This window comes from Mustela nivalis (genome assembly GCF_964662115.1).
Source record: "Mustela nivalis genome assembly, chromosome: 10".
Taxonomy (NCBI): Eukaryota; Metazoa; Chordata; class Mammalia; order Carnivora; family Mustelidae; genus Mustela; species Mustela nivalis.
This window is the reverse complement of record NC_139029.1, coordinates 17,580,350-17,596,514: the sequence shown is the minus strand read 5'-3', so window position 1 is coordinate 17,596,514 and position 16,165 is coordinate 17,580,350. Positions and strand designations below refer to the sequence as shown.

Here is a 16,165-nt window from a genome sequence, read left to right as displayed (position 1 = left end):
AAAAAAAAAATCTCATCTGCTAAATGTTCTCATACACCACAGACTGCTAAAAGGAGATGTGATCTGCTTTCTTGCGACATTGAGGCTTTCATAATGAAAGTTTTTGGTGACTTCAGTTTCCTGAAAATATGCAGAAGCACTTAATGAGCTTTTTGACTTTTCGAAATGGAAGGAGATAGACACCTCAAGACGTATGCCTATAAGATGGTTTTCACTGTTGCCAGCCATAGAAAAGATGTTAAAATGTTGGCCGACAGTAAAATCCTATTTTCAAAGTGTGGGAAAAGCCGAATATCCTTCTCTAATTCGGAAATCCATTGAAGGTGAGAATGGAGAAGAGGATTAGAATATGACAGAAATTTATATGCTGTTTCTCCAGACCCGCTTTTTGATCTTTGAAGAAGCTATCAGGAGCCTTGAAAAAGGTAAACTGCCTGCACCTGAGTTATTTGATGTTTGATGTTGTATATAAGTTGGAACAAAAATTCATACAGTGAAAAAATGACTCATTTTTTGGAAAGAAGACTGCTTCAGAAATGAATCCAATGTCGCCAGAAAAGGGCAACCAAATTAAATTAGACTTTGTCTATTTCTTTCCTAGAACGATAACTTATTTGGAATCCAATTTAAATTTCACAATTGAAATATGTCTGTGTTTGAAAACCACTTTCCCTGAGAAAGAGAGGTTGAACTTGTAGTGACACCCAGTGTGCTTCCATTTGAGACACAGACAACCTCTCTGATGAGTTTATAGATGCAAAGGACCTGATTGACAAACAGCTCGTCTACCAAAAGAAGCCTATAGATAAAAAAATGGATGGACATTTTTGGAAAGCTGGAAACAAATTCCTACAAATCTAAAAGCCTGCTGTTGCTCATAAGTAAAAATCCAAAGTATCCCATGCTCAAAAGTTTGTGCTGAGAGGCTGTTTCAGTCAATGTTATTGCCTTGGACTGACACCAGCAATCGTTGAAGTATGGACTTGGTAAGAACACAGCTGCAAGTCAAAGAGAACTTTCTATTTGACTGTATTCAGTTTTACTGCTACATAAAAGAAAAGAAGGATGTCCTAAAGGCTGCAAGCAGTTCACAGAAGTATTATTGGTAAAGAAAACAGAAAGTAAAAATATCTTGTATTATAAGACAGAAAGTAACATGCCATTGTCATTTTAAATAAATATAGCAACATCTGTTTAGTTCATCTTATTGTATTTATGTTCTCCTTTTATTTATTTTTTTTAAAGATTTTATTTATTTATTTGACAGAGCAAGAGAGATCACAAGTAGGCGGAGAGGCAGGCTGAGAAAGAGAGAGGGGAAGCAGGCTCCCTGCTGAGCAGAGAGCCTGATGCGGGGTTTGATCCCAGGACCCTGAGATCATGACCTGAGGGGAAGGGAGAGGCTTTAAACCATTGAGCCACCCAGGCACCCTGTGTTCTCCTTTTAAAAAAGTCACACTTTTCGGGGGGTGCCTGGGTCACTCAGTCGGTTAACTGTCCAACTCTTGGTTTCAGCTATGGTCATGATCTCATGGTTTGTAGGATCAAGCCCAGTGTCGGTCGGGCTCCATGCTCAGTGCAGAGTCTGCTTGGGATTTTTCTCTCTCTCTCCTCTCCATCTACCCCTTCCCCTCACTCGCTCTCTCTTTCTCTCTAGGATAAATGAATAAATAAATCTTTTTTAAAAAAGTCACATGGGGCACCTATTCCAACAACGGAATGTATTCCTTGATTGGTACAGAGGCCTCCAAAAGACAAAACAACTCTAAAATAGACTCTCTAGAAGAATCATTACAACAAACCAATGAAAAACTTAAGACCAAAGCTCTGACTAACATGAGTGATTTGAGCAACCTCCAACGAATCCCTCTGCTCCTCTTCATCCTCCTCTACCTGATTATTCTGAACCCACTAACCACTTTGATCCTGCCCTTTCCCTCCAAACCCCCTAAACTTCAGCTGTCCTTTAGGATAAGACCTTCTAATGAACCAGGGATCCTAGCCTCAGCAGAATTTAAACTCTGGTCTCAAGCAAAACTTTGAGCTATTGTAAGTGATATTCCAGACCCTAGAAAGGACCAAATTAAAATGATAGAACTTGGGGCGCCTGGGTGGCTCAGTGGGTTAAGGCCTCTGCCTTCGGCTCGGGTCATGATCTCAGGGTCCTAGGATCGAGCCCCGCATGGGACTCTCTGCTCTGCAGGGAGCCTGCTTCCTCCTCTCTCTCTGCCTGCCTCTCTGCCTACTTGTGATCTCTGTCTGTCAGGTAAATAAATAAAATCTTAAAAAAAAAAAAAATGATTGGGGTGCCTGGGTGGCTCAGTGGGTTAAAGCCTCTGCCTTCGGCTCAGGTCATGATCCTAGGGTCCTGGGATCGAGCCCCACATCGGGCTTTCTGCTCAGCAGAGAGCCTGCTTCCTCCTCTCTCTGCCTGCCTCTCTGCCTACTTGTAATCTCTGTCTGTCAAATAAATAAATAAAATCTTAAAAAAAAAAAAAGAACTTAAATTTTTTTCTTGGTGCCTATGTTCCTAGACTACCTGATTTTTACCAGTCTGTTAACATGATAGTGAGTCCAGAAGTTGCTCAAAAATGGCTCCAGGGGGTGCCTGGGTGTCTCGGTTGGACGACTGACTTCAGCTCAGGTCATAATGTCAGAGTTCTGGGATTGGCCCACCTTGAGCTCTGTGCTCAGAGGGGAGTCTACTTGTCCCTCTCCCTCTACCACTGCCCCTCCTCCCTCTTGTGCACATACTCTGTCTCTCAAATAAATAAATAAATACCTTTTTTAAAAAATGGCTTCAAGAAATATATCGGAGAGTCCCTACCTAAGATTTTTGGGAGCCCACCAAACATGCTTCTAGAGATAAATAAAAAGAGCAAAATAATAAGTAAGTCAACAGCTTCTTGAAGCAATTCCCAGAGTTTTTCCTATGAAAATATATTGGGCTATACTATAAACAAAAATTGGTGAGCCAGTGGCAGATTTCTGAATTCATTTAGAGTTAATATTTAGACAACACACTGGCCATAAAAACCCTGGTACTAGTTTTGCCCTGCGTGCCCATTTTGTTAATGACCAGTACTCCTCAAACCTGCCCATCAAAAACAAGGGAAGTCTGAGAAACTGTCACAGCTACTATATGTCAACCTTATTCTGGGCGCCTGGGTGGCTCAGTCGGTTAAGAGTCTGCCTTCAGCTAAGGTCATGACTCCAGGGTCCTGGGATAGAGCCCTGCTTAGCAGGAAGCCTGCTTCTCCCTCTCCTGCTCCCCCTGCTTGTGTTCCCTCTCTCACTGTATCTTTCTCCATCAAATAAAATAAAATCTTTAAAATAAAACAAAAGAAAAACAAAAAACCTTATTCTTAGAGCATTTTTAACTGTAGTGAACTCTGTGAAGAGCACTTAAGCTTTCTCTTCTAACTCCACCAAGAGTCAGTGCTACTCAAAGTCAATTTGTTAAAGACTTAGAGACCTAGAGCTTGAAGAAAACTGAGCTATCATGGTCATCCTCTGAGGGAACAGGCTCCAAGTTTTATGTAATTTGCTTTTGGACATAGGAAAATGAATTGAGAACTGGGATTCACCCGTATCCAGCTTCCATTTCAATTCTCATTCCATTATCCACATGGATTGAACTTTTCTTTTTTAAAGATATTATTTATTTATTTGACAGAGATCACAAGTGGGCAGAGAGGCAGGCAGAGAGAGAGGAAGGGAAGCGGACTCCCTGCTGAGCAGAGAGCCCAATGCAGGGCTCAATCCCAGGATGCTGGGATCATGACCTGAGCTGAAGGCAAAGGCTTTAACCCACTGAGCCACCCAGGCACCCCAGCACATGGAATGAACTTTAAAACATTACACACTTAAACTTCAGTAACATATTAAGAATTTTCTGGATAGCATTGTTGCAAAAGTTGGCTTTGGTATCCCGCTGGCATGGGTGATAACCATAGTGTAACTACAGAGTTGGAAACTTAAACTTCAGCAAGTTACTAGACATTTTCTGGATAAAAGTGCAAGGTTTTGTTGGCTTTGCTTTCCTGTAGGCACTGGTTAACTGGTATATGGCTAAGCCTTTGTGCGTGTGGTTTCTTTCTACTCCCTCTCCCTCAGCTCCTCCTCTCTCCCATGCACACGCTCTCTCTCTGAAAAAATGATGATACTAATCCAGTCAGAAAGACAATTAGATATGTGTATGGATAAAAGGAGATTGACCAAGTATTGATAGTTGTTGAGGTTACATGATGAGTAGATGAGGGTCTCTTATCCTGCCATATTTACTCTTGTATATGCTTGAAGTTTTCCATTATCAAAAATTAAAAATTATTATATTATAGAAGATGAGACTGATGGGTAATAGGAGCTAGCTAGCAATAAAATAATGATATGAAGGGCAGGTGGCACACCTGGTAAATTTTACTTTCTTCTACACTGTCTTTCTCCTATTTTAGTGTATAGGGACTTAGCTGAACTCACTACGCTACCACTGTGAATTTTCAGTATCACAATCTTATGGTTCTAAGGTCTTATACAAATCTCCATCCCCATCTATGGGGTTTCTTCATAGTCAAGGCAGGAGTATTGCAAGGACTGGTACAGGGAATAAGCCTCTGACTTATTAAATTTTTTATTATAGGGGTGAGCTCTTTCTGGCCTCAGGGTTTTTTTTAAATATTTTATTTATTTATTTGATAGAGAGAGAGAGTGCACAAGTAGGCAGAGCAGCAGGCAGAGAGAGAAGGAGAAGCAGGCTCTCCACTGAGCGGGGAGCCCAATGTGGGATTCAATCCCAGGACCCTGGGATCATGACCTGAGCCAAAAGCAGATGCTTAACTGACACCCAGGAACCCTGCCCTCAGGTTTTAAGGGGTAAGGAGGAAGCAGTTTAGACAGACCAGTCGGAATTTTAATGGGTTTGGTACTTCTGATTTTTTCCCCACATTTGTGGAAGAGGCCCATAGATTATCAAGGATTTCAAAGACATCTATTACTCTACACTTTCATCAAATTTACTAGTCTCCTCAGGACAATCAATTTGGCCTTGGAGAACACATAATGCTTCACTGTCTGATGAGTCTGAAAACTCTATTTCTCCCGAGGAAAATTTTATGTGGCCTTCTAATATAGAAAGCAGGTTTCTACCTAGGAAATTGACAAGGGCAATATCACATAATAGAAAGGTATGACTTTCAGAGAAAGGGCCAAGGGTAATAAGTTATAGATTCCAGTAATGGAATTCTTTGACCTTGACTAGAAACTTCCACTGCTAAAATATTTTTATTACTCCAAGTTCTTCATGTATAATGGTGTGGTTTCATGTATAATGATGGGCTGTAAAGTAAATAGAGTTGCTCTGATATCTACCAACACGGTAGAAATTTCCCCCTATAAGTGTAGTTTAATTTTCCTTGTTGATTTAAGGAACTATTGGAAGTCGCTTACCAGGCAAATTCTCGGAGCCCTGTCACTGTTGAAGGTGACCGTCAGAGTCAGGGAGCAGAGGGCTCTCTTACACAGCAACTGGATTGTTTAACGGGCCCTCTATTTAAAAGTGGGCAATTCTTAAGGCGCCTGGGTGGCTCAGCCATTAAGTGTCTGCCTTCAGCTCAGGTCATGATCCCAGCATCTGGGATCAAGTCCCATATAGGGCTCCCTGCTCAGCAGGGAGGCTGCTTCTCCCTCTCCAGCCCCCCTGTGCTTGTGTTCCCTCTCTTGCTATATCTATCATAAATAAATATAAAAATCTTAAAAAAAAAAAAAAGGTGGGCAATTCTTTTTCCAGTGTCTCTTTTGAGTACAGTATTTATACGCATCTGTGTCAACTGGGGCAAAACTTGGAGCAGGAGTGGATCTCTTGAAACTGGGTCAAGGTCCATGGAGTTGTTGCAGCTCTAGGACTATGACTTTATTCATTTGATAGCCTTTTTGCTGTTCTATTATTCTTTCAAAATGTTCACAGGAGGGGCATCTGGGTGGCTCAGTCTGTTAAGTGTCTGCCTTCAGCTCAGGTCCTGATCTCTGGATCCTGGGATAGAGCCCCGTGTCAGACTCCTGTCTCAGTGGGGAGTCTTTTTTCTCTCCCTCTGCCCCTGCTCAGGCACATTCTCTGTCTCTCAGATAAAATCTTTTTATGTTGGAGAATGCCTGGGTGACTCAGTCAGTTAAGTATCTGCCTTTGGCTCAGGTCGTGATCCCAGGGTCCTGGGACTGCTCAGCAGGGAGTCTGCTTCTCCCTCTGCCCCACCCCCTGCTTGTGCTCTCTTTCTCTGTCTCTCTCTCTCTCTCTCAGTCATCCTCTCTCAAATAAAAAAAAAAAAAAAAAAAAAAAAAAAAAACTTAAAAAAAAATTACTCGTCAGTTGTGATAATAACACTTGTTGGGGCATACCTTAAAACGCACCCCCCCACACACACACACAACACCACCATGCTATCATTTCAGAGCCACCAGCCTCGTTTCTCATTCTAATCGCTGCAGTTGTCTCCCTGCTTCATCTTAGGCCTCTACTCCCCCATCTTTTCTCCACACAGCAGCCAGAGAGGCTTTAAAAAATATAAAGCAGATTCTATTCTGTTCTCCAAATGCCTCAATGTCTTCTCATCTTGTAGAACAGAATCCTACAAAAGCCCTCATGCTCTAGTTCCTGGCTACCTTATCAGAACCGTTGCTTGCTGGCTGGCTCTGCTCTGTCACAGACCCTGAAACATGCCAGACTCCTGCCTTGGAGCCTTTGAACTTGGCCTCTCCACTGAAAGTGTTCATCCTCCATACACCCACACAGTGAGCTCTTTAACTCCTTTCAAGTCTCTGCTCAGATGTTACCTTTTAAGAGAGGCTTTCCCTCACACCCTGTCTTGCATAACAGCCTCAGCCACAAGTTGTCTGTTTCTCCTCAGCCTTGTTTTAATTCAAAGCAGTTATCACCACCTGACATAATCTTTGTTGTTTTGCCTATTGTCTGTCGCTTCCATGAAAACACAAGTTCCATGAGACCAGGCACTTTATCCAGTTTATTGCTGTATCTTGGGCCCAAAGGTAACGCTCAATAAATATTGGTTGAATAAGTGAATTAATGCATAAAATACATTTTTTTTTCTTTTAATGAGCAGGTTGAATTGTTAAGTAAGGTGGTTCACAATCTCGGACTCCCAAACTTCTAGATGTCTTTGAAGGTAGCAATTTTCTGAATTTCTAAAGGTCTGGTCTCATATGAGTTAAGAACAGGGGCGCTGGTTCTTTCCTGGTTGGGTCCCCAGAATCTGGGACAGTTCCTGGAATACACCGAGCACTCAATAGATCTATCTTTATTATAATAAACTCGGAAGAAATGGCAACTTAGGAAATAAGGAATCATATTTTCTCCAAGCAAAGTTTTTGTGATAGAACTGTATTTGAAAGGCCAAGAAATACCAAGAAAGTTTATGTACAAGGGCAGTAACCATAGAATAAAATTATCTTTATGTAAAGTCTTTTACTTTTTTAAAAAAAGATTTTATTTATTTGAGATAGAGAGGGGTGAGGGACAGAGAGAGAAGCTGACCCCTTGCTGAGCGGGGAGCCCGATGCAGGGCTTGCTCCCAGGACCCTGGGATCACAAAGGCAGATGCCCAACCAACTGAGCCCCTCAGGCATCCCAGTTTACATAAAGTCTATTAATAAGTACTGTTATGGACTGAAATGTATCCCCCTTCCCCAGTTCCTATGTCGAAGCTCTAACCTCAAATGTGATTATATTTGAAGATAGGGTCTTCAAAGAAGTCATTAAGGTTAAATGAGGTCATAGGTGTGGGGCCCCAATCCATTAAGACTTTGTGTCCTTATAAGAAGAGGAGGAGACACCAGGAGCACACAGAAAAGACCATGTGAGTACATGGTGACAAGGTAACTATCTGCAGGCTGGGAAGAGGCCTTACCAGAAACTGAGCCTGCCAGCCCCTTTCACAGAACTGTGAAAAAAATAAATTTCTGTGTTTAAGCAACCTAGTCTGATAGCATTCCCTATGGGTGAAGATATTAATCACCTTAGAATGTGAAGTTATTAAAGAAGATACACCCCCTCTCCCCTGTATTTTGGGGGTGGCATCAAATTCACTGTTTTCTGTACTCTATGAGAAAAAAATCCCTGAAATAAATTTTAGTTTTAAATAATGAATAGGTTGGTTCTCTTTCGTTCAAATAATACTCCTAATTTAAAAGTCCTGGAAACCAGGGAGGGCGCCTGGGTGGCTCAGTGGGTTAAAGCCTCCTACTTCCGCTCGGGTCATGATCTCAGGGTCCTGGGATTGAGCCCCTGAGGAAGAGGAGAGAGTATCGGGCTCTCTCCTCAGCAGGGAGCCTGCTTCCCTTCCTCTCTCTGCCTGCCTCTCTGCCTACTTGTGTCTCTCTCTGTCAAATAAGTAAATAAGATCTTAAAAAAAAAAAAAAAAGTCCTGGAAAAATAAATTCACTGTCAAATTTTTTATCTGTAATTACAATTATATAAGTGAAACCTTATAATTTGGTAGCTTGTTTATCTTTTGTTTTTATTTTTTAAGTATTATGGAACCAAAAAAGAAGCTTGATCTTTCAGAATTTTTCAATGAAAATACTCCTTTGACCAAACTAAGGTTCCCCACAGTAACAACCTACAGACAGCCATGTTCAGGGACTAAATTGTATTTATTCCTTTCTTCAGCAATGGAGTTCCTTTTGACCATTTTTTAAGAATCATGCAAGAAGGGGCGCCTGGGTGGCTCAGTGGGTTAAGCCTCTGCCTTCCGCTCAGGTCATGATCTCAGGGTCCTGGGATGTAGCCCCGCATCAGGCTCTCTGCTCAGCAGGGAGCCTGCTTCCCCCTCTCTCTCTGACTGCTTCTCTGCCTACTTGTGATCTGTCTGTCAAATAAATTAATAAAATCTTAAAAAACAAAAAAAAGAATCATGCAAGAAAACTGCCTATTCGTTTCCCATATTCTGTTTGGCAAGCAAACTGTGACAGAGCAATAGAAAAATATAACCCTGGGATGCGCTTGCAATCAGTGACTGTGTAGAAGTGTGGCGACAGCATTGAAACACTGCCACACACTGTCCATCTGTGTGTCCTGCAGCCAAAGGACTCGGCTTCTGCCCCTGGACTTGATGGTGGCCTGAAACACAAGCGCTGCCAGGTTCACAAAATTGTCAGTTCTTTGAAAGACTTTTCAAAAAGGAAAGTATAAAAATCTGAAGACTCTAATAGCATATTCTCATTAAGATCCCATCAAGCACTTGATTGACTATAATTGTGACAAGCATTCTTCAAGAGCGCACAGTTCACTGCTAAAAAACCAGAGGACGGGGTCACCTGGGTGGCTCAGTGGGTTAAAGCCTGTGCCTTCAGCTTGGGTCATGATCTCAGGGTCCTGGGATCGAGTCCTCCATTGGGCTCTGTGCTCAGCGGGAGCCTGCTTTCCCTCTCTCTCTCTGCCTGCCTCTCTACCTACTTGTGATTTTTCTCTCTGTCAAATAAATAAATAAAATCTTTAGAAACAACAAAAACAAAAGCCAGAGGATCCGCCAGCAAGATTTTATATGTAATATATGAAACTTATTAACATATCCTAACTTTTTATTTTACAAATTTCATAATATTCTCTCTTTATCAGCGTTAATGTTATGTGATACTACTAGAACCAATTTCTCTTAGAAGAATTGGTTCAAATAAAAGTTTATTTGCCTTTTCTAAAAACAGTGTAATAACCAGATGCCTGTGATATATTTCAAGGTAGGAATCATATTTATGTTAGTGTTGTTTTTCCTGTAACTTGTAGAAGAGGAAATATTGAGAAAATGCTTGTTGACTAACTGAATGGAGGACTAAGCATAATTCAGAATTCCCAAAATTTCTAAAGGATAACAGATCCTTAAAGAGGGTACCATTTACTTCTAGTCTCCCCCTTTTCTGAAAATAATATGTAGATGGAAAGATTCAAAACTAGTCGGTTTTACATCCTTCTTCATTCAGCAACATTATCTTCAAGAGAAATAATAGTGCTAAAATAAAATCCTTGTTTATTATAATTACCTTGGACAGAAAAACTGAACCAGGATGTGTTAGTCTTTGCTGTTATCTAAATTCCTTAACTTTAATAAATTCTAGCATGAAGTCCAATGAACATAGAAATAGCAAGTTGAAAAGTGTCTTTTGTATATGTAATGTCAACTCAGTATTAACTCCATTCGTTGAAAGCTGAAAACTTCTAATTTGGTAAGAGAAGATCAGACGCTGGAAAAAAGTAATACTGACTGGCCTCATTTTATTTTTTTAGAGATTTATTTATTTGTCAGAAAGAAAGAGTGAGCACAAGCAGGGGGAACAGCAGGCAAAGGGAGAAGCAGGCTCCCTCCCAAGCAAGGAGCCCGATATGGACTTGACCCCTCGTTTCTGGGATCATGACCTGAAGGCAGTTCACGATCATGAACTGAAGGCAGATGTTTAACTGACTGAGCTACCCAGGCATCCCATGATTGGCCTCATTTTAGACTCATGATCACAACCTCAAGTGGCTCTGGGTGATGCCTCATTGTCCTACTCTGTGTAGTCACTGTCACCCTAGACGACTGTATTGAACTTTCTTCTTTCTCTTCAGACCTCCAATAACTCCTGCCTCTCTTTAAACTAAGCTGCTTATTTCACTGAGGGGAAAAAAAAAAAACAGATCACAAGAGGACTTCCACAAATGCTCACCACCAAGCTGTCCTATCTCCACCTGGACTCACACTCTGTCTTCCCACTTGTCCTAGTCCATTTGGGCTGCTATAACAAAGTACCACAGACCCGATGGGTTATAACAACAAAAATACCTTTCTCATGGTTCTGAAGGCTACCAGTCCAAGATCAGTGATATTATGTTTGGGTTCTGGTGAAGACCTTGTAATGGGTTGCAGACTGCTGACTTCTCACTGGGTCTTCACATGGTGGAGAGGTTGAAGGAACTCTCCAGGGTCTCTTTCAGAAGGGCACTAATCCCAAACATGAGGGCTTCACTCTCATGACCTAATAGCTTCCCAAAGGCCCCACCCCCTAACCCAATCACTTAGGGGGTCAGATCTCAGTACATGAATGGAGGGGGCACAAACATTCAGACCCCAGTACCACCTGTTGTGCTGTAGAAACTGTCTGTGCTCACATGTAAGGCCAGCTCCTCCTCTTGTTCCCTAGACCTGTCATCACTCATGCTCTACTACCTGGACCCCACAACTGTCTAACATCTCTCCCACATCATCCATTTCCCCCTTTCTATGAGATTATTTCCATCAGTATACAAATATGCTATCTTCAAACAAACAAAAAACAACAAAAAAGCTTGCTTGATTCAACCACCTTCTCAAGCCACCAGCCCAATTCTTCGCTTTTCTTTACACCAAAATGCCTCTAAATTCATATGCACTGTCATTAAAAATTAAGAGAGAGAGAAAATAAGGTGTTGGCAAGGATGTATAGAAATGGGAACCCTCGTACATGTAAAATGGGGGATGTAAAATGGTGTAACCACTGTGGAAAACAGTCTGACAATCCTACAAAAAGATAAACACAACATTATCAAATGACCCAGCAATTCCACTCTTAGGTATGTATGTACCCATGAGAACTGAAGACATATATGTTCATACAAAAACCTGTACATGGGTGCTCTTAGCAACAGCATTATTCATAATAGCCAAAAAGTAGAAACAACCTAATGTCCATCAGCTGATGAGCAGATAAACAAATGCTGTATATCCATACAATGGAATATTATTCCGCCCTAAAAAGGAATGAAATTTGGATATATGTCACAACATGGATGAACCCTGAAAACATGCTAAGTGACAGAAGCCAGACACAAAAGACCACATATCATATTAATCCTTTTATATGAAATATCCGTAATAGGCAAATCCACACAAACAGAAAGTAGATTTGTGGCTGCAGGGAGCTGGGTAGGGAGGGAATGAGACATGATTGCCAACAAGTAAGGGGTTTCTTTCTGGGGTGATGAAAAAGTTCTGGAATTAGTGAATATCTGGAATCCACAACACTGTAGATACACTAAAATTGGTAGGATTGTGTACTTTAAAAGGACGAATGTTCTGGTAAGTACATTGTATTTCAATTTTTCAAGATTTTCTTTAGTTTTTTGAGGGGCAGGAGCAGAGAGACTATCAAGCACACTCTGCAATGCGTACAGAGCCAGAGGTAGGGCTTAATCTCAAGAGCCCCGAGATCATGACCTGAGCTGAAATCAAGATTCGGATGCTTAACTGACTGAGCCACCCAGGCGCTGGATACATTGTATTTCCATTTTAAGACTATTCTAATTGGTCTAAACTTGTCTTGACTCCTGTTTTCCTGAGCCTACTGCTTTTCCTTCCCGGTACCCCATAGAAACCACTATTTTCAGTGTCATCTATGCTCTGTTGTTTCCTGTAGTTTTAATCTATGGGATTAATCTGCAGCATTCTTTTCAACAGAATGTCAAGTAAAAATAAAGAGTTTAAAATTCCTTTAGTAAATTCTCATGACAGAGGATTCTGGAAGTCAGAAAGGAAGCTAAATATGTTCATTAAGGACAGTATTTTATTGTATTATACAGTGCATGATAAGGTGTGAGATTATGTATTTTTGTAGTAGGTGTCTGTTCAAGGAGAGCCTTTTGTATTTTATCCCCCAAATCCTGCAAATAGCTTCTTCTTTCCAATCCCATTAAGTAAAGCTGTTTACCATCTCGTGTATCTAGTTAGCTTTGGAAGGGCAGTTCAGTATTTCTGACAAACTAGGACCCTGCTGCTTGAGAAGAAGATATTCACATTTATGGCTCATCATAAGCTACCCTAATTCTGCATCTTCAGCTTCATCTTCCCCAGATTTTCCACCATACACTCTTTGCTCTAGCCAAGCTCACTTATTTTCTGTCCCCAAATAATGGGCATTTCCATTTCCAAGATTTTGCTAAGACCTTTGTCCTTCTCTAGAATGTTCTTTTTCTTTCCCTCTGCCTATCCTTCAGGACTTATTTGTGATTCTCTTTCATTTATATATTCATAAACATTGAGTGTGTACTATATGCAGTGCACTGTCTAGAATGCTGGGGTTCAATAAAAACAAGGCTGTCCTTATGTAATTTCTGTTCTAGCAGGAAGATGATACAAAATGAATTCAACCTAATTACAGTTGTGATAAATGCTCATAATATGAGGCACAGGAAAATAAGATAACCTATAATGGGGGACATGAACTGGTCTGTAACATCAGAAAGGCTTTCTCTCCTATATTGTTGTTACAACCTCTTTGGAAATAATATGGCAATATATTCAATCACACACAGGCCCCCTTTCTTTTTTTTTTTTTTTTTTTAAGATTTTATTTATTTATTTGTCAGAGAGAGAGAGAGAGAGTACAAGCAGAGGGAGCGGCAGGCAGAGGGAGAAACAAGCTCCTCCCTGGGCAAGGAACCCGATGTGGGACTTGATCCCAGGAGCCTGGGATCATGACCTGAGCTGAAGGCAGACGCTTAACTGACTAAGCCATCCAGGCATCCCAATCATATAGACCGTTTAATCCAGAAATTCATTCTTTTTCCTTATTCAAGTATAATTACCATATATTCAAGTGTTATACTAGTTTCAGGTGTATAACATAATGATCCAACAATTCTATGCCTTTCTCAGTGCCAGCAATTCCACTTTTGAGACTTCATGATTTAACAGTAAAAGTACCAGTACTAGAAATGGCATGTGACTGGGGCACCTGGGTGGCTCAGTTGGTGAAGCATCCAACTCTTGACTCTTGATTTTGACTCAGGTCATGATCTCAGGGTCTTAAGATAGAGCCCTACATCAGGCTCCCCACTCAGCAGGGAGTCAGCTTGAAATTTTCTCTCTCCCTCTCCCTTTGTCCCTCCACTCCTCTGCTCTCTAAAATAAATAAATAAATCTTAAAAAAAAAAAAAGTAGCATGTGACTTTTGTTCCTAGCAAAGTTGCAAGTCTTACAAGTTTTAAAGTCCTGCCCAGCCAAGGTGCCCAAGAGGTCAGCTCTCCAAGCTGGTCTTATGGATGGAGGAAAGTAAATGAAGATAATCTAATGTGCCATAAAGTACTACTCAAGTGGGTGCACCGAACATGAGATGCATGGAACATTCCAGAGAAATCAGATTTAGGTCTAATTGCATAATACAATGGATCCAGCATGGGAGCTTGCTTTAAGATCCTGATGGATGTCTCCGAGTAAAAACTTACCCATTCATGTGCTTTGACAAAATGGTTGCTGAAAATGGGGGCAACGGTCGGGGTGACTACTCAGGGCACATTTGTTTTTTTGGCCAGATTAGTTGATATGTCATCCTTTGCCTCTGGAAGGCAAATTACTATATAAGATCCTGTCCAGCTGGTAAAACATCATGGTGTCACTGCATCGTACCTAGAAGTAAAGGTCATCTCTTGTTAGGTTGAAGACAGAATAGTTTATCTTTACACAGGGCCAGACAAGTGCCCAGTCTCCTGAGACAGTCCCTGAGATTGTTTGGTTGTTGAGCAAAGGCAGCAAACATCAAGCATGGTCAGGTGAAGACTGTGAAGGGACTTGAGGAAGCAGGCATGCAGTAGACTGCATGGCATCTGACCCTTGAAAAGGAAGTCAATACTGTAGCCTAGTGCAGTACTCCAGCTTCCATTCTGGACCAGTCGACATTCTCTAGTTATTTTGCTTCCCATGACTGTGCCATTATTGAAGTCAAATTCCCTGTGAAGGTTGTGTAACATAATCCACATCTGATTAATGATGGTTCCTTTGACATTCAGGTGAGTGTGGATGAGATGGCTTGTCTGATTGAGTAGCTGTACCCTAGTGAACAAGGTATGCATTGAAGCGGTCTATTGCTTTGAGAGTTGAGTAATTTTCAAACAAGCGATTTGGGTGGCCATTAGGCATGGACACGAATGTCACATTCTTCGTTAGGCAGAGACGTGGACCAGTCTGTATACTATAATACCACCACCAGTAGTTGCACCTTTGTGGGTTATTGGGAAAGACATTGGCGGATACACATCTGGATCTATGCGAGGCTCACTTGCTTTCCTGGCTTTTTCAAAGCTAAATGACAGTACAGAATCCCTAACACCTCTCTGGTGTTAGGAGCAGCTTCCATGGCGATGTTAAGATAATATCCTCATGCATAAGTCTTCATGGCAGAAAACATGTGTTACACTTGATATAACAAGTGGGTGCCTCTTACATAGTGCTGTAAACCTGATATTCCCATGCCAGAGCTACCAACCTGAGAAATGGTTATCAGGAGGAGCAGGAGGAATAACAGTCTGGGGCACCTGGGTGGTTCAGTTGGTTAAGCAGCTGCCTTCAGCTCAGGTCATGATCCCAGGGTTCTGGGATCGAGACCCACATCGGGTTCGTTGCTCAGGAGGGAGCCTGCTTCTCCCTCTGCCTGCCGCTCCCCCCTCTTGTGCTTGTTGTCTCTCTATCTCTTTCTGACAAATAAATAAATAAATCTTTAAAAAAATAGAATGACAGTCTAGTTATAGCTCGGCTTAATAACCATAGGCAGTGGAGGAATGAGCCCACATGGGGTGATGATTGAACCAGTGGCAGGAGTTCCTTGGGACATGCTGGAGCACAGGAATGTCACATCAGACTGGAGTTTATTGATCTTTGTGTGATCTTTGTGTTACTTGCCTTGAATGTTGCACTGGTTAGTGTAGCTAATGATTCTACAGCAGGTCTAACGATAGAGATGTCTGATGTCAACTTGTCTGTGATATTATAAGATCAATAAATATGTTTTCTATGTCAGAATCACTCAGAGCTGTTTTTCCTCTTTGTAGCTCACTCTAGATAGGCTCTTGGTTGAAAGCTCCTCTGATCCTGTCTGTTGGTCTGAGAAAGCTGAGCTTATCCCTGGGCTGCCATGTCACATATCTTGGAGGTAACTCCTTGTAATCAGCTTGTAATCAGCTCTCCAGCTTGTATCATGAACATGGCTGTGTTGACCTTGAAACCATGGATTAGGAGCATTCATGGGAGCTCCACAACTGTCAACATTTTCAAAATCCAACACCGGTTCCAAGGCATAGTTTTTAGTGGCGGAAAAACTGAATACCATATGACTGTTCATGAATAAGCAATAAGGGATAAAAGATTAATTTCTGGTA

General features: G+C 41.4%; 1 protein-coding gene across 1 annotated transcript in view; it reads left to right on the top strand.

The window, feature by feature from the left end:
* The window catches only part of RSRP1 (arginine and serine rich protein 1), a 28,942-nt gene that overhangs the window by 3,784 nt on the left and 8,993 nt on the right, over positions 1-16,165 (top strand). The window contains exon 2 of the transcript XR_014299198.1: positions 1,268-1,433. The gene's annotated coding sequence lies outside the window, so the exon portion shown is untranslated. The remainder of the gene's footprint in view (positions 1-1,267; positions 1,434-16,165) is intronic.